This window comes from Heterodontus francisci, unplaced genomic scaffold (genome assembly GCF_036365525.1).
Source record: "Heterodontus francisci isolate sHetFra1 unplaced genomic scaffold, sHetFra1.hap1 HAP1_SCAFFOLD_51_1, whole genome shotgun sequence".
Lineage (NCBI taxonomy): Eukaryota > Metazoa > Chordata > Chondrichthyes > Heterodontiformes > Heterodontidae > Heterodontus > Heterodontus francisci.
Window position 1 is genome coordinate 2,087,521 of NW_027141937.1, and position 11,526 is coordinate 2,099,046.

General features: G+C 44.9%; 1 non-coding gene across 1 annotated transcript; it reads right to left on the reverse strand.

Moving 5' to 3' along the window:
* Positions 1–7,770: 7,770 nt before the first annotated feature.
* Positions 7,771–7,859, reverse strand: trnaq-uug (transfer RNA glutamine (anticodon UUG)). The gene is given in 2 exon segments: positions 7,771–7,806; positions 7,823–7,859. It is a non-coding gene; the product is annotated as a tRNA-Gln (tRNA).
* Between the last annotated feature and the right edge of the window lie 3,667 nt (positions 7,860–11,526).

Sequence of the window (11,526 nt, forward strand, 5' to 3'; positions counted from 1 at the left end):
TTGAAATAGTCAGCAGGTCTGGCGGCATCTGTTGAGAGAGAACAAAGTTAATGTGAGCTAAGGAAACAGATCTGAACTGTTAACTGTTTCTTTCTCCACAGATGCTGCCAGACCTACTGAGCATTTCCAGCATTTTCTGTTTTTATTACAGCAATACAGGTGTTGTGAGGCTCAGCCTGGCTACACAATGTTACAAGGACGCTGAGTAGCACCATCGACAACGGGACAGAGAGGAAAACACACAGAAAACCAATAGACTGTGAGGAAGCAAAACTGAGGGACAGAGAGAGAGACAACGAGACTGAGACGGAGAAACAAGGCATTTGTATGATTGTGTTCTCCCTGTTGTCTAAAGGTATTTCCTGGTGTGTAAATATGTTTTCTGTTGTGTAAAGATGTACCCTGTTGTTGTGTAAAGGTTTTCCCTGTTATTGTTTTATTTTCTGTTACTGACAGTCTCCTCACTGTGACCATTTGTCCTGGTTTTATTGTGGCCAACATCACCATCTGGTGGTGGAGGGGAGGCTCTGCAGGAAGGGGTTGACAAAGTGGGAGAGACTCGGCTGGTCCGTGTTTGCAGCTTGTGTTCGTGTGAGCAAAAGTGAGTTGTTACTGATTGATGTGTTCAGTAGAAGGAAGAAGCTGATTGCAAAAGAGTGCCTTTGGAAGCATCTTGTTATTATGGGGAAATACTTGGTGTTTTGAAAGTGAACAGTTTGCATTGTTACGAAGCATAAATAGCAGAGAATGGCTTCGATCCATCGACCTCTGGGTTATGGGCCCAGCACACTTCCGCTGCGCCACTCTGCTAACTGCTGGTTTAAATTTTAGCTGCCCGTTAGTGAAATATGTTCATTTCCCCAATGTTTTTATAAAAATAGGATTGTAGTCGGATTTCTCAAGAATCCCGGACTCAGCAACACACGTGCTGACGGACTCACCCTCACTGCACAATGACACAAGGACACAGAGTAACAGCACCGACAATGAGGCAGGCAGAGAAAGACACACAGAAAACCGGACAGAGATCATTCGGACCAGGAAAGGAACAGACTGAGAAAGGTACTGAGCAAACCAGCAAGAGACAGCGAGAGACTGATGAACACCACTTGGAGGGTGCACTGAGGGTGGCAAGGGTCCAGAATGTAGTCTGGCTGGGGGATTTCAATGTCTATCACCGTGAGTGGCTCGGTAGCACCACTACTGACCATGCTGGCCGAGTCCTAACGGACATAGCTGCTCGATTGGGTCTGCGGTAGGTGGTGAGGGAACTAACAAGAGGGAAAAATATGCTTGACCTCAGCCTCACCAATCTGCCTGCCGCAGATCATCTGTCTATGACAGTATTGGTTCGGAGTGACCACTGCTCAGTCCTTGTGGAGATGAAGTCCTGTCTTCACATTGAGGATACCCTCTATCGTGTTGTGTGCCACTACCACTGTGCTAAATGGGATAGATTTTGAACAGATCTAGCAATGTATAACTGGGCATCCATGAGGTACTGTGGACCATTAGCAGCAGCAGAATTGTAGTCAACCACATTCTATAACCTCATGGCCCGGCATATTCCCCCACTCTAACATTACCAACAAGCTGGGGGATCAACCCTAATTCAATGAAGAGTGCAGGAGGGCATGCCAGGAGCAGCACCAGGCATACCTTGAAATGAGGCGTCAGCCTGATGAAGCTACAGCCCAGGACTACTTTCATGCCAAACAGCAGAAGCAGCATGTAATAGACAGGGCTAAGTGATCCCACAACCAACGGATCAGATCTACACCCTGCCACATCCAATGATGAATGGTGGTGGACAATTAAACAACCAACAGGAGGAGGTGGCTCCACAAATATCCCCAACCTCAATGATGGGGGAGCCCAGCACATCAGTGCAAAAGACAAGGATGAAGAATTTGAAACAATCTGCAGCCAGAAGTGCTGGGTTGATGATCCATCTCGGCCTCCTTCTGAAGTCCCCAGCATCACAGATGCCAGTCTTCAGCCAATTCGATTCACTCAATGTGATATCAAGAAACGACTGAAGGCACTGGATACAGCAAAGGCTACGTGCCCTGACAATATTCCAGCAATAGTACTGAAGACCTGTGCTCCAGAACGTGCTGCGCCCCTAGCCAAGCTGTTCCAGGACAGGTACAATACTGGCATCTACCCGGCAATGTGGAAAATTGCCCAGGTATGTCCTGTACACAAATAGCAGGACAATTCCAACCCAGCCAATTGCTGCCTCATCAGTCTACTCTCAATCATCAGTATAGTGATGGAAGATGTCATCGACGGGGCACTTGCTTTGCAATAACCTGTTCAGTGACGCTCAGTTGGGTTCCGCCAGGGCCATTCAGCTCCTGACCTCATTACAGCCTTGGTTCAAACAAGGACAAAAGAGCTGAACTCAAGAGGTGAGGTGAGAGTATCTGCCCTTGACATCAAGGTAGCATTTGACTGAGTATGGCATCAAGGAGCCAGAGCAAAACTGGAGTCAATGGGAATCAAGAGGAAAACTCTCCACTGGTTGGAATCGTACCGAGCACAAAGGAAAATGGTTGTGATTGTTGGAGGTCAGTCATCTCAGCTCCAGGACATTACTGCTGGAGTTCCTCAGGGTAGTATCCTCGGCCCAACCTTCTTCACTACTTCATCAGTGACCTTCCTTCAATCATAAGGTCAGAAGTGGGGATGTTCACTGATGATTGCAAAATTTAGCACCATTCGCGACTCCTCAGATACTGAAGCAGTCCATGTAGAAATGCAGCAAGACCTGGACAATATCCAGGCTTGGGCTGATAAGTGGCAAGTAACATTCGCGCCACACAAGTGCCAGGTAATGACCATCTCGAACAAGAGAGAATCTAACGATCTCCCATTGACATTCAACGGCATTACGATCACTGAATCCCCCACTATCAACTTCCTGGGGGTTCCCATTGAACAGAAACTGAACTGGAGTAGCCTTATAAATAGTGTGACTACATGAGCTGGTCAGAGGATAGGAATCATGCGGTGAGTAACTAACCTCCTGACTCCCCAAGCCTGTCCACCATTTACAAGGCACAAGTCTGGAGTGTGATGGAATACTATCCACTTGCCCGGATGGGTGCAGCTCCAACAACATTCAAGAAGCTCGACACCATCCAGGACAAAGCAACACGCTTGATTGGCACCCCGTCCACAACATTCACTCCCTTCACCACTGACGTACAGTGGCAGCAGTGTGTACCATCTACAAGATGCACTGCAACAATGCACCAAGGCGACTCAGGCAGCACCTTCCAAACCTGCATCCTCTACTGCCTAGAAGGACAAGGGCAGCAGATGCATGGGAATACCACCACCTGAAAGTTCTCCTCCAAGCTACACATCATCCTGACTTGGAACTATATCGCCATTCCTTCCTTCACTGTCGCTGGGTAAAAATCCTGGAACTTCCTTCCTAATAGCACTGTGGGTGTACCTACCCCACATGGTCTGTAGTGGTTCAAGAAGGAAGCTCACCACCACCTTCTCATGGGCAATTAGGGATGGACAATTAATGCTGGCCTGGCTGGCGACGTCCACATCCCATGAAACAAATAATTAAATGCAATAACAGCTCATCTCAATTCCTAGTATTTCTAAATCCCACCAGTCCAACATAAGCTGAACAATTATTGCATGTTGTGATTGACGGTCTGGTCTGTAAACTGCACTGTATCACAGATTGCTGACATTTGCTAACTGGAAGTGAGAACTGCAAAATCGGGACAGTAGTTCACATAGTCTGTCAGTGTGAAAGAATCAGGCAATGTGAGGTAATAGAATTTGTCTGTAAATGTTACACTCATATTGCTTTATATTTTTATATTGAAAATAAAAGTAATCATTTCGTGAAAATAGTGACATGTTGTCCAAACTTTGGTAGCCAGTTGTTTTCGTCTTGCACTCAGCAGGGCAATCCACAAGAATACCAATTTAAGGGAAAACAACAACTTTCATATGTATGAGAAGAGAGTGCTGATTGGTTGGCAAGTGAACTCTGATTGGTCGAGGCATTGCCATTCAGAATGCATCAGTTTTTGGTAACTGACAGATAACTGCCCAGCTTTGTTTGAAATTTAAACCAGGCAGCTTGACTCTGATTGGTCAAGCCATTGCCCTGTGGAATGAGCCAGTGAATGGCTGTCACTTATTTTGTTTAGCTGAAACTGGCACAACATGTGTGCATGTTCTTTCTGTCTGCAAAGAACAGGGCCCTGTGTATTAATACATGTAGTTTACAGTACACACCAGTGCACCACACTGCGAGCCCTACTGACAGTCTTAAATTGGTTGTCAGTGTAATTCTTAGCACACTGAGAATTATTTAGCAAATGTTGTCCTATTGTGGAATCACATCTCATGTTGGATACTGTGTTTTGAGTTTTGCAAGCACGGGTTGGTTGGGTAGGGCCCATTGCGAACAGCGGAAGGGACATGTTATTTGATACAATCCACCAGTTTTGGGATGTACGGTCTAGAAACCTAGCATCACACTGGTATTAAAATTCATATATCACGTTACTTATTTGTGTGATAGGCAGGACGTCTCTTTTGCTTGACAGCAGCATCCTGTTAGTGGTGAACACCACACTTGTTGCTCCTGCATAGTAACAGCAGGAAACAGCTCGCTTCACCTGTTACTCAAATACTGGGGATATATTACCCTTCCAGCGTAATTTGAGGGAGACTGGGCACTTTTCAGGGCTCAAAATGACGTCCTTCAGCCCGTTTATAGGTTTGTGCGATACACAGTGAGAAATGATCTGATCAGTGTAGCCATTGTAATGCAGGATGTCTTTGATTCACCCTATTTCAGCATCAAGCTTGCATGGTGAGCAAATGGCTCAGCCCTATTTATGAGGTTGTCGATAAGACCAATCTTATAGCGCGTGGAACTGTAATAATCCTAAAGCGTGTTTTGACTAGTGAAGGTAGGTTTGCGGTAGACCGTGGTAGAAAACCCCTTAGCAGATTTCTCAACTAGTACATCAAGGAAAGGGAACTCATTTGACTGCTCCATTCCAAAGGTGAATTTGAGTGTAGGATGGAGCCCATGAAGACGTGCAAGGAAATTATTTCATGCAGCTGCGGATTCAAATTTAGCAAACGTATCATCTACATATTGGAAATATGCAAGAGGTCGGAGGTTAGGTGTCATTCCCTTAAAAACAGGTTTGTCATGGAATCCAACAAAGATGTTTGTGAGAGCTGGGCCTAGAGGTGATCCCATGGCAACACCAGCGATACATGGTGTCAATAAAACTGAACCCAACTGTGCAAGTTGCCGAGTTCATAAGTTCAATGAATACTGATTCACGCAATGGTGACGGGTCTAGATCACCATTGTATAGCACTGCAGTGCAAATATCTATGGCTTCCTGAAGTGGTACATTGGTGAATAGGCTGGCAATGTCAAATGACACATGGACACGGCATTGCTATCGATATGCAAGTCCTGTATGGTCTTCGCAAATGTGAAGGAATCCTTCACTGTGCATGTGGAGAACTTGCTCAAAAACTGGTTGTAACAATTTGCCCAACCATTTGGCAAATTCATTTCAGGATACTATTTACATTACTTCAAATAAAGGAAACACAACGACACCAGGAATTGAGCACAACGCTGAAAGTTTCACAGCAAATAGTCAAGTGGGAAATGGATGAAATACAGAAAGAAAAAGCCTAAAATACTGAAAACACTCAGCCAGTCCGGAAACAACTGTGGAGAAGAGAAGCTCGGGGTAATGGTCCAGTTCTGTGACCCTTCTATAGACCTGAAACATTGCTCCTACCTTCCTCTCTACACAGATACTGCTGGAACTGCTGAGTGTTTCCAGAATCTTCTGTTATTATTCAGATTTCCAGTGTGTGCAGTATTTCTCTTTTTGAACATAAAATATTCCCTGAGAGGAATGGAACGTTACATAAAAAATAGGAGTGGGCCATTCGGCCCATCGAAATAGCTCTGCCATTCAATAAGATCACAGCTGATTTTCTACATCAACTCCATCTTGCCACACTAGCACAGATCCCTTGATTACCTTAGTATCCAAAAATCTATCGATCTCTCTCTTGGATATACCCAACGAGCATCCACATCTCTAGAGTCACAGAAAGATACAGCACTGAAAAAGGCCCTTCGGCCCACCGAGTCTGTGCCGACCAACAACCACCCATTTATACTAATCCGACACTAATCCCATATTCCTACCACATCCCCACCGACCCTATATTTCCCTCCCACCTACCTAAACCAGGGACAATTTATCATGGCCAATTTACCTACCAACAAGTCTTTTGGCTTGTGGGAAGAAACCGGAGCACCTGGAGAAAACCCACACAGACACAGGGAGAACTTGCAAACTCCACCTAGGCAGTACCCAGAATTGAACCCGGGTTGCTGGAGCTGTGAGGCTGCGGTGCTAACCACTGCACCACTGTGCTGCCCATAATGTGTGATCTCAACAAGGCTCTGTCTAATTGCAGTCAAACTTCTTTATTCATATAAAAACTCTTCACAATGTTGAACGCAACTATTAACTGCCATTCTGCTCTAAGAAGAAGGACCCCAGCTTCACACACCCCAGACCCCTATTCTTTCCACATTAGCTGAATTCCTGCATTTCTGATACCATTCCAGTAAATCTCCTCTGCACCCTCTCTAAGGCCTTGACATTCCTGCTAAAGTGTGGAGCATGGAATTAGACACTATGCTCTAACTGAGGCCTATAACCAGTGAGATTTCTAAAGGTCCAGCGTAAATTCCTTGTCTGTGTCCCGTACTCCCATTTATGGTTTCTGACTCAATGTCGGCTCTGAGCTGTTGAAACTGCCTGAATAAATATTTCCACCCAACAAAGCGCTCGGAATGTGAGAAGGGACAAAGTGAGTGACCAAGTACATCAACTCCAAGGAAAACTCCACCATGTAGTGAAAACACTCGAAACACAACAGCTCTTTTAAGAGCCACAATCGCTCTGAAAAAAACTGCACCAACATCTCTCTAGAATTGGTTTATTTCATTGGTTTTAATGCTCAGTAACTCTCTGGAACTCTCTCACTGTCTTTGTGTTTTCTGTTTCAATCTGGTATGGAGAGTCTGGGAAGATGAGTTTCACTGCCTGGGAGGATCTTTGTGGTTTTCCTGCAGAAACACAAAACAAAGTCTCTTTTCAGAGTCACCCACCGCCTCATAGGGACAGCAGTGACATGGGAACGGGAGCTGGGGTGTGTTTTATGCCGGAAATATCAGTTAATGATTTATGTTCTGCTCTCGTTATATTCCAATCTCTGAATTGAGCCTTTCCACCACACCAGGGTTATGGGGAGAGTTTTCATCGTTTCTTTTCTAAACGTACAGACGATGTTATAAAGTTGCTGATTTACCCAGATGGCGGATTCTCCCCTCACAGTGAAAAGTAACATCACACCTTCACATCTGCCCATTGTTTTATAATTGAATTATTAGTCAAATGGAATTATTTGTGATGTTATTTCCCCCGAGACGGTGTTTCCTGCAGTGAAACTGATCAGTTTCAGCTCAGTCATTCAGGGACCTGGAATTCCTGCAGGTTGAACCCGCTGGAACCCCAGCCCACTTCTGATTGGTCACCCTCTTCTCATAAAGTCAGTGACAGCACATGAGGAGGCCATTCGCCCCATTGAGTCCATGTCGGGTTTCCAATCTGTTCAGTCCCCGACTCAATCCCCAAATCACTGCATAATCCCTTTGGGTCAAAATGACCGTGTCAGGACTCGAACCTGCAATCTTCTGATAACATCATAGAATATATCAAAGTCAGACGCCTTATCCATTAGGCCACACAGCCATTAGCTTACATGAATGATTCAATCAGAGAATCTCGAAGCACAAAATACAAAAAATCATTGGTTGAACCTGTCAACCTGGCAGAATATTTGAATTTGTGAAAGCCGCCAATTTCACTGTGGAAAAGAAGTGATCGACTGGAAAAGTACATAAAAATCTATTTTCCCGTAGCGGTTTAAATAAACTTTTAAAACACAATTTTGCTTTTACCGACTCAAATTGCTGGTGCTATTTTATGAACAGCTTTATTTTGCCAATTTTTGTCAACTTCTCATCCGTAACTGACAGTAAAAGACTCCGTTCAGCAATCTTTCACGCGACAAATAACTCAAACTCGGTGTGGAAGTAATAAATTACAGACTATTGGTAATTCCCCTTCACACAGTCTTCAGGGGGACAGTGAGAAGACACTGAAATAGTTGCTTCATCCTTTTAAATGGTTCCCATTCTGTCCTGTTACTGACATGTTGGAATCAGATTTGTATTTAACAAGATATTTCTGTGAAAACAAAATCCTCAACAGACCAGCTGGGAATCTGGGAATCACTGTAGTAAAATTTTGATTGAGAAGACGGGACCTTGTCACCAGCAGCCGGGTTACATTCCCCTCACATCCTTATACAGTGAGCAGCTCTTTCCCTCGAGAAATAGACAGCAGCAGTTGGAAGTTCAGTAAAAGGATCGGTTCATTGAGACAAGTTTCTGACTGACAGGTGGTGCTGAATATTAATACAAGAAGGTCCTGGAATGGGAAACAAGTGTCCAGAGTAGGGTCTGAAATCAGGACAGGGAAATGGCCAGCACTGACACAGATCATTTCATTATTACATTGATATCTGACCGTCTAAAAGGAGAAGCGAGTTAAACACATGATGGTGAAAGGAATGGAAGATGATGCTGGTTGTTCTAGATGAAGAGGAATAGACAGAGGTGTGGGTACAGCAGACTTCAGACAGTAATCAGCCCTTTCAGATACTGTGGGTGGATCTGAAAAGAGCCTTTGGGATAGGGAAAAAAGCTCTTTGTTTAAAAACCCTCAAATAGCTACCTTGTAATTGGTCAGGTTACTAATGTTTTAGTTAGTGTAATTTATGAATAATTACTATTTAGAAAGTGCTGTTTGGACAGAGTGTAAAGCTGTGAGTTGATGTGTGAGGGACTTCACTGACTGGGGGAAGGAGGTGCTCTTTGGTCTTTTCTGCCTTTTCAGCCTCCATGGTATAGGGGAAGAAGCTGATCGGTGAGTAACTGGTAAATTATTCTACTTATTACACTTATTACACGAGCAATAATGAGTTTGTAAAGCTTAGTAATGGCAGGGCAGCTCGAAAAGTAAAAGTTCTAAATTGGGGGAAGGCAAATTTTACAAAACTGAGAGGTGATTTGGTGGATGTGGACTGGATACAACTACTTGAAGGAAACCCAAGGATGTTTTATCAGTCCATTAAGAGCGAGAAGATAACTAAGGAAAGGGTATGGCCTATCAGAGATGTACAAGGGAACTTCTGTGTGGATCCAGAAGATGTGGGCGGGGTTCTTAATGAGTTTTTTGTCTCTGCCTTCACAAAGGAGAGGGATGATGCAGACATTGTAGTAAAAGAATAGGAGTGTGAAATATTAGATACGATAAGCATAATGCGAGTGGAAGTACTAGAGAGTCTGACATCCTTCAAAATGAATAAATCACCAGGGCCGGATGGTTTGCATCTGAGGTTGTTAAAGGAAGCCAGGGAGTAAATAGTGGATGCGCTGAGGATCATCTTCAAATCCTCATTGGATATGGGGGAGGTGCCGGAGGATTGGAGCTCGGCGAACGTTGTACTATTATTTTAAAAGGATGTGGTAAGTCTGACCTCAGTGGTGGGTAAATTATTCGAATCAATTCTGAGGGACAGGATAAACTACCACTTAGAAAGGCACGGATTAATCAGGGATAGTCAGCATGGATTTGTTAAGGGAAGGTCATGTCTCACTAACTTTATTGAGTTTTTTGAGGAAGTAACAAGGAACATTGATGAGGATAGTGCGGTGGATGTGGTTTACATGGATTTTAGTAAGGCATTTGATAAGGTCCCACATGGCAGTCTGGTCAATAAAATGAAAGCCCATGGGATACAGGGGAATGTGGCAGGTTGGATCCAAAATTGACTCAGTGACAGCAAACAAAGGATAGTAGTCAACGGATGTTTTTGCAAATGGAAAGCGGTTTTTCGTGGCGTTCCACAGGGCTCAGTGTTGGGTCCCTTGCTGTTTGTGGTGTATATTACCACACGGGCAGCACAGTGGCGCAGCGGTTAGCACCGCAGCCTTACAGCTCCAGCGACCCTGGTTCAATTCTGGGTACAGCCTGTGTGGAGTATGCAAGTTCTACCTGTGTCTGCGTGTGTTTCCTCCGGGTGCTCCAGTTTCCTCCCACATGCCAAAGACTTGCTGGTTGATAGGTTAATTGGCCATTATAAATTGTCCCTAGTATCGGTAGGTGGTAGGGAAATATAGGGGCAGGTGGGGATGTGGTAGGAATATGGAATTAGTGTAGGATTAGGATAACATGGATGGTTTGTGGTCGGCACAGACTCGGTGGGCAGAAGGGCCTTTTTCAGTGCTGTATCTCTTCAAAAAAAAGTTAATTATTTGGAATTAAATGTGGGAGCTATGATTGGGAAATTTGCTGATGACACAAAAATTGGCCGTGTAATTGATAGTGAGGAGGATGGCTGTGGACTTCACAATGATATGAATGGATTAATTAAGTGGGCGGAAAAGTGGCAAATGGAATTCAATCTGGAGAAGTGTGAGGTAATGCATTTGAGGAGGGCAAACAAAGCAAGGGAATACACAATAAACGGGAAGATACTGAGATGGGTAGAAGAAGTGAGAGACTTTGGAGCGCATGTCCACAGGTCCCTGAAAGTGACAGGATAGGTAGATAGAGTGGTGAAGAAGGCATATGGAATGCTTGCCTTTCTTGGTCGACAAAAGCAGGGATGTAATGCGAGAACTGTTTAAAACGGTGGTTTGGCCACAGCTGGAGTATTGCGTACAGTTCTGGTCATCACATGACAGAAAGGACATAATTGCTGTGTAGAGAGTACAGAGGAGAGTTACAAGAATGATACTGTGGGTGGCTCTGAAAAGAACCTTTGGGTATTTGATAAAATCCTGGCAGATTGCCTTGGTTTTGGTGCCCGGAGCGCTGGTTTTCTTGGGCAGCAGCATGGCCTAGATATTAGGCAGCACCCAGCCCTGAGTGATGGTCACCCCTCCCAGCAGCTTGGTGAGCTCCTCGTCATTCTGGACAGCCAGCTGTAGGTGTCTGAGGATGTTGCGGGTCTTCCTGTTGTCCTGGGCCGCGTTACTGGCCAACTCGAGGATTTCAGCGGTCAGATACTCGAGCACAGCAGCCAGATAGACCGGGGCTCCGACACCCACATGCTCAGCATAGTTGCCCTTTCTCAGGAGCCTGTGAACACGGCCCACCGGGAACTGCAGTCCAGCCCAGGAAGAGCGAGACTTGGCCTTGGACCGAGCTTTCCCGCCGGTCTTTCCTCTTCCAGACTTTTCTTTTCCAAAAATATACTTGAGGACATTCCGTGCAGACCACTGCCTGATGGATTGGTGGTCAAAGGTGTTTTTCCACACAAACATTTCCACGAACGCACAGTCCAATT